General features: G+C 39.1%; 1 long non-coding RNA gene across 1 annotated transcript in view; it reads right to left on the bottom strand.

The window, feature by feature from the left end:
- The window catches only part of LOC148649491 (uncharacterized), a 42705-nt gene extending 37488 nt beyond the window's left edge, over positions 1-5217 (bottom strand). Inside the window, exon 1 of the long non-coding RNA XR_015926371.1 lies at positions 4639-5217. This is a non-coding gene — a long non-coding RNA (uncharacterized LOC148649491). The remainder of the gene's footprint in view (positions 1-4638) is intronic.
- Between the last annotated feature and the right edge of the window lie 2829 nt (positions 5218-8046).

Here is an 8046-nt window from a genome sequence, read left to right on the forward strand (position 1 = left end):
AGACATTTCAATGTGTCACAGATATTAAAGCACAAGATTATGCCAAGTACTGACATTCTGCCAAGCCAATTAAAATAATTCTGTCTGCATTTCACAAGTACAGCATGAAAAGGGCAGGGATGCCAAGACTACACAGGAACTGTTGACAAGATAAACATGGAGAAAAACTTTCTTCATACCCTCAGAAGATTAAAAATTTATGTAACAAGATTTCTATTGCTATTTAGTTTTGAATTAGTCTATATTCTGATCCAAGTTATCTGAAAAATGAATATCGTGTAATCCTCTGTTTGAAGCTGAATTGTGCTGTCATGTTAATCTTTAGGTTATATGAATGCATATATTTCAAAATTGCTTTAAGTTAGAATGAAATACTGGTGTTAAGAAAACCATTTGTCATGAAATAATATTAAACTTTTCAGCTAGATTGGAAATCAAAAGCTTTTTCATTATTAAGTGCATCCTGTGTTTCACAGAGGGAAAGAAGCACTGTACAACATCTAACAAATTGACTATTCTTTCCCACAGAAAAGACAGAAGTCTTAAAATATTTAAAGGCTGTAAGCATAAAATATATACATTACATTCTATAGTCAAAATAATTTTGTCTTTGTCTTTTGTTTTTAAAACCATTAATTTAGCAGGATTTCTCTAGCAATTGCTGAATGGCTGTTATGACAAAAATGGAATATGGGAAGAGTTTTAAAAATAATGCATTAGATTATGGTATTAAACAGGCTGTAAGTAAAAGTAGAAGCACTTAATGATTAATAAGATTCTGAGCAGTGTGATGGATTGGCCCAATCTTTTAGGCTAATGATGTTTATATCAATGGGAATACAGATCCTCCCATACTCAGTGCTTTAAGGATCATAACTTAATACACTTAACAGAGAGTGCTAAATGCACACTCCTCACAAAAAAGGTGACCTTACTGTTTTAAATTGTTCTTTGTATATATGGATGCATAAGTACTTTTTTTCCCCAAATAAGAATAATATAAATGTACTTTTACATTGGAAGTATAATCTTTCCACAACTGTACAGATTTTACAGTATTTTTTACAATCAAGTGGTTGATTCTGATCAGGTCATTGAATGCATTAAAAACATCTACTATAGGGAGCGAGTGGACTTTGGGCAACTTAATCTTAAGTTACTTGAAAGACAGAGTTCTAAGGACGCACACACATGGGTTAAATATTATATTAATAGACCGCCACTTAGATTTATGAGTGTTCTTTGATCTCAAGGAGAACATTGATTGCAAACGCAAGAATGCCCTTGAGAATAAAACAAATCCTACATATACAGCACTTTGAAATGTGTATCTGTCTTAATATGTCAACCACTGTAATTGTCGTTATACATTAAAAGTATACCTCAGCTTATCAGCAGATAGCTTTAATTAAATTCAGAAAGTTCATGCATTGTTTGCGTCAAGTCACATTTCCTGGGACACGATGTATATTGTTGTTTATCATAACGAAATGTTTACAGTGCTTATACTGTAGCTGTAATTTATTGCGACCTGCACAGCTTCTGTGCTGTAAGTACAGAATGACTCGGAGAACAGTGGTTTAACATATCCTACAACACTGAAAGTTGCTGGGAGGGGCCAGCGGGTGACTGAGCTGGTGACATTCCATCGTCTTTGCCTTTCGGGGAAGAGTGTGTATGAAAGTGAGGAGTGTGGTGGGGGAATGTTTGAATCTAGGATTTTTTTGTTATTTGCTCAAACAAATAGTTTTATGCTGAAAATGTAAAACCCATTATATTTAAATTGTATATTCATGAAGGCCTGAAAGTTTGAAGTGCTTGCATACAAAATTAAACAGCTAATATAATGTTTGGGAGATTAAAAAGTCGGCGGAGCGTATCTGCTGTAAGGGATCTGAATCAATATACCATTTCATCAGACCATCAGTCTTTGGGATTGACCCACATACAAAACAGAGAAACTCAGTTTTAGAAACTCTCTGGAGCAGAGGTATTTTTTATTATAAAGCTCAACACACAATTGCACGGAATCACTTACCAATTCCTAAGCTGTTCTCCACATTATATATAAAACATATCTGTGCATTTCTGTTCTTTTCTTCCCCAAAGTCTGTCCTTTTTGTCATCAGCGAGGTGTTCAAAGTAGTGAACAATTGTATGAGTTAAATCTAAATTATGTAACTACAATACTTATTCACAAGTCCACTAAAACATGTATATGTGTCATTTTTTTTGCCATGTAAATATCTTAGATTTCTGTAACATGGCTATATCTAAACAGCACATTTAAGTAAAAGACCTTTCCGACTAGAGTTAAAATTTTATATTCTTCTCATAAATGACATTTTAAGTCTGTGGGTTAAAATCCTCAGGTTTTTTTATATAGCTTTTACTTTTTACGTGCAGGAATAAGGTTATATCTGCCAAAACGTACATTTCAAGAGAGGGTATGACATTTAAGTGAACTAAACTTTCATAATGTGCACTTCTAAGAAATGCCACCACTTGAAAGGTTTAACAGGATATGGATTGATAGTACCTATAATCAGCCTGGCTGTGCTCGGTGCCTGCTGGGATTCCATCACAGTCGCTCTGGGGCTCAGAGCAAACAAAGCAACTCACCCCAGACTCACTCTAAGCCACAAGACCGGGTTCTGCACCAACTGGGCTTCAAGGGGGTGATGTCACCTTCCACAACATGCTCAGTGCTGCAAAGTCTGGCTAAGTAAGTTCCTGCAAATCGTCACTAACTGCAACACCCATTATTGCTCCTTTTCTTCTTTTTGGCGTAGTCGATAGGATCTCCCGTATGCACCACTTGCAGCCATGGGCCAGCCATAGGGTTTAGGAGCCGAGATTAGGACTCCAAATTAGGGAACAAGAACCACGGCTCTCCGCAGTTTAGAGTGGAGGAGGAAGAGGAAGCATGAGGAATGGAAGGCACTGCTCCAGGAAGAGCCCTGCAAGCGCAGAGGAGCATGCAAAAAGACACGCTGGTACCTTGCCCGGTGATGCCCGGCTCCTGCTGGGGCCAACACCTCCCGTCAGCCCTGTTGCTCGGCCCTGTGCTTCAGTGCTGACGGGCCTGGCCCACAGACTAACACGCAGCCTGCCTGGCCAGCACTTGCCACGTCCCTGACTGTAGCCAAACCTACTGTAGTGTTCTGCTCCTCCCGGAGTTAGGGACTGTGCCCTTGCCCCTTGACCTTGAGCCACAGCTTCCTTCTCCCCCACTGCACCCTAAGAAAGGGGGCCCCCTTCATGCTCCTCCTTTTTGCACCACGTGCTGCGCTGTGGGAAACTGCTCTCCCCCTTTTCTCTCCACCTGCAGTCTCTTTCTCCCCTCATCCCTCCCTGGTGAGTAGCACACCTCTCTAACAGCCTTTGTTAAGCTGTCCCCTGCCTACTGTCTGTCTCCGTCCTCTCCATCGAACGAGGATCGGACCGCATGGCCACCCGAGGTTTTCTACAGTCATCCTTCGCCCACGGGATCCCACAAGCCCACTCGTTGCTCCCGAGACCTCTCTCAGTCTCCTTGCTTCCCTGCTGGTGTTTAGATGCAGCCCGAAGGGCTTTTCCTCCTGGTTGCTCTTGTACACCTTCCTGTTAATCCAGGGCGTAGGCCAGTTCCACTCATGTTGGAATCCCGCTCCCTCTGGATGCCTATTGTTTAATCAGCCTAGGTGTCTCTCATCTGAACCTACTCCGCCTCTCACCACCTCCCAACCCCTAACAAACTGCCTCCCCCAGTGTGACCACCTTGAGGGGAAGCTGATAGACATTGTTCACCTTCCCTGCCTAAAGGAAACCTCAGATTCTGATCCTACCGAACTTCAGTGGAGCTGATGGAATTGGCAGCTTAATCTCACACAGAATTACACTCATCACAACCTCAACTGAAGGCGATCTTCACAGACCCATAGTATTTGGAAGTAAATTTAATCTAAACCTTGTGGAAAATCTGCCAATTCCTCCGAATTGTGCATAATGAAGCAGAACACACAGTCATCTTGTTCCAAAGTATTATACCCAGCCCCTGTGACCTTGCATTACTACTTTATTTAATATTAATACTGGATATGAATATTTATACAGCCTTCAAACATTGTATCAATAATAGATAAGTTATTTGATTATTCTGTGTTGCTGTTTTGGGAGACAAAAGCTACTCTTGACTTACAGTAGTCATTTTAGAAAAATATGAAAGGCTTCAGTCTGATTTTTGTGCTGGAAAGGATTAACTGTAGCCAGATTTTGCTAAGTGTAACAATATATACTGTAGCTGGCATATTGAAAACCAGGAGGAACTCTGTACATACTGTATCCTTTAAGATTTTTTACAAAGATTAATGGAAGATTTTCAAGAAGTCATTTTAGTCACTTTTTAGTCGATGTATGATCATAATCATTCATGAAAAAAAGAAACGAGGGACAAATTTGTTTACTGTGTCCTCTCTTTGAGTGAGTTGTACAAGTGAACTTTTTGATATATAATAGGTATTAATTGGTATTTGAGAAACACTTTACCCATATGAAGCTTAAACACTCTCAACTCATAAATCCTTCAGAAACATTACACCAACAAATAAAACAACACGCAAAAAACACATAATTTATGGCATAATCACATAAACATACCTTTCACAACTGGTACTGAGCCACAACTTCACAAAGTGCCTGTCAGCTTCCAAGTCCTTCAATTTCACTTGACTTCTCCCAAAGTTCTGCTCTGGGTTTTCAGCTGAAACTGTATCTTGTTATGAACTGTTTAAAAGAATAGCATGCCTGTAGTGTAATTTGCACAAATAGGATTATGCAAATTGGTTTATTGTGCTTCATAGTGTTTATGAAGGAGATATGATAGTGTTCCTTAGCCTCATTCAGGTGCTACCAATATTTTTAATACTGTTTTACAACTTTTCCCTCTTTTCTCTTTTTCTTCCCTTAAAATGCAATTACTGTGTGCATTTGTAAAATTCTTTCTTTCATTGTAAAAGACAAAAAGAGAGAATGAATGTGGTAAAACTACTGTAGGCAGCTTACTCTTTGACTTGTGCTGTGTTTCGTTCTTGGACTCTGTGCTTTACTGGAGCAGGTACAGCTGATACACATCCACTGCAGAGGATGGGTCGATTCCTGGCAAAGGATCCACACAAAATCAGGTGAACTACTTAGGCAGGCAGAATGCCAGGCCTGGAGACAACTCATGAAAATCAATTAAGTCTTAAAGAAAGAGAGAGAGATATGAATTAACAAAACCTCCTTGTGCACATGTTCTTGTAAATTGAGGGACATTTTAAAGACATTTTATATTTCTATTTGATCAATAAAACACAACACAAGCCAGCTTTGATTAAGTGCAATATTCTATCAATAAGTTGCTGTGCAATGCAGTAAAGCAATAATCTTTCAAAGTATCTGCTCCTCAAAGCAGAGAAAAGGTTTATGTTTAATCATCGGTAATATAAATTGTAGCTTTTATGCTATGATAGCTGATGAACATTACTTACTGTTGTAAGCTAAATTAAATCTTAGAAAGTAAGAAGGGAACTTTAATATTTATAAGATAATAAAAGCAAGTTACAACACTATTATACATTAACTTTTATTACCTTTTGTTCAGTGCACTGCAGGTTCTCATTAGAAAGATTTGCATTAATATGGCAGAAGCACTTCCAATCCAAATATTAACATTGCAGCTGCAGTACGAAAAACATTGGAGATGGCACGTAAACTGACTTGAAAAACTGAACATTTAAGGCATACTATCCTTTGATCTCTGCTTATTGGAATTTAGGGAGCTCATAAAATGTAATCCCGATAAGGACATACTGTATTCTCGCTCATATATTTGAGCAGGGAGGTGTGTGTTTGCTGTTCAGTAGAATCAGCTCCCGAGTGACTCAGTTCTGACAGTGATGCACAGAAAAAGCCATGCTGGTGCAGTACTGAGATATAGTGTCTGCTGTATGTTATGTCCATGCAGAGACCACATGGGAAATGTCGAGAAGAAATCCTTTGGGTTGCTAATGTGTTTAGGAAATGGCTTCCCCAGACATCCTGAAAATGGGTTACCTTGTGTATGTGGTATTTGCGTTCCAAGAAGCATTGTTATTCTATCCTGTGGCAGGAGGGTTTCAGGTCTGACTGCCCTCTACTGAACCCATGGAAAGACAGAAGAATAGCCGGCATATTGGTCACTGGGCCTAATGCTGACAAAGATGGATTTTTCCCTTTTGCAGCAACGGTGTATGGTAAATTCAAGAGGCACATTACTAATAGAAGACAGTGACGGACAAGTAACATGTAGTGGATTTATACCTCCTTTGTCCCTTAGAAAGCAGAACGGCATCGCAAAAAACTTTAAAATCTCTCCAAAAACAACACAAAATCGGAATGTCTTCCCAGTGACAATGTCTGGGCAGTTCTATTTAAACATGAAGATGGATCTAAATAAACAAAACAAAAAAAAAATCAGCTGGGAGTGATAGCCGATACTGTTACGTCACATCCTCAGAATAACACAAAGACCAAAAGCTCCAATGGTAAGTGGACTGAAGTTTCAGATGGTGCTTTTTAGGAGAAAAGATCTACTCCTCCACTGGTTTCTGGAGATGAACAAACCTCTCAATTATTCTCAGAATGGGTGTCATGAGTGATATTACATTTCCAGAATTGAGGATCAAGGGTAGACCTGGTTACCCATTGTACAATTCAATGCGGACAGATCCTGAACACCTGTCACGGGCCACTACTCAGTCATGTTAAAGCACAGTATGACATCTTCCCACAGTCTTGAGTAAATGTTGCACTGGCACTTTTGTGAATGGACAGGACATTAGAGCTTGAGCGCAGTACCTCCTTCACTCTGGGTTTACCTAACACAACAGCTCACTCTCTCTGCCCGGACAATTCAAGCAACAGCAGAACACTTTCAGTGATCAATGATCAGTTACAAATAACAATTGACTTTTTGGCCCATTTAACCCATTTAATAGCTAGAAAACCTGACTGATCCAAGGATCTCATCCTGCTGGTTCTTGAATGAAGACATGCTTTTGGGTACAGGAGTGTCTCCTGTTCTTGATTTCAAATGCACCCCCGCTTGTGCCCTCTGGCTTGTGTTTAGCTGACAAAGTTACATTACCTCTGTTGGTAATAGCCACTTAAAACCCAGGTAAATCTTGCAAAGACTTACAAAAAGATCAAAGCAGTTTTAGAAAAGCTATGAGCAAAATGGGTGAGCACTTTGAGTGATATCTGCTAGGTGATATCTGAGAAGAATGATTGGAAACAAGCACAATAACATTTATGTTGATCTCTTAAAGTGTCTATTGTGCTACATACACTTACTGTTTATGTTCTTATATTGAGAAAAGGCCTGATAATACTAATTTTGCCTCTTTAAATTCTGAGTTACTGTGGACTTTTAATGGCACAGGCTTTGATACATAGCTGATGTCTGAACCACGAAGTTGAAAACTAATGCCACATATTGCTGTATAATCCGATATTTTTTACAACTTCAGAAGCTGTTTGACAAGTGTATGTTACACAGGCTTGAAAAATATCAGCTTCCAGACTTATTACATAAAAGCACAAATTGTGCCTGGCATCGTAGCATCACAACATTTGACTGCTTGAATATGTTTTGTTTTCAAGAGAAAACTGAAAATTAAGCCATTTTGAAAAGAAATTCTTAAAACAAAGTATTAAATCCTGACCATAGGATCCAGGTAAATGACTTCAATACAAAGGATCCTGGTTTTTCTGGAGTTACTGCATTCTCACATGGGTAATTTGGAGTACAATTCAAAGAATGAAGTCAATCACACTTACAATGAGAACAAATGTGAATTAGCCTTTTTGGTATTTGGGTTACAGCCTTCAGATTTACAGAATAACTCCACTGAGACAGGTCTACGTCCCAGCAGGGCCATGAGCCCTGAGCACATACACAATGACACTCGCTAAGATCTTGTTTGTCTAACCAAGTTCTTCAAAATACACCAAAACCAACATTAAGTTGTGAAAGTGAACCCCCTT

Source organism: Lepisosteus platostomus, chromosome 14 (assembly GCF_059453375.1).
Source record: "Lepisosteus platostomus isolate fLepPlt1 chromosome 14, fLepPlt1.hap1, whole genome shotgun sequence".
Classification (NCBI taxonomy): domain Eukaryota; kingdom Metazoa; phylum Chordata; class Actinopteri; order Semionotiformes; family Lepisosteidae; genus Lepisosteus; species Lepisosteus platostomus.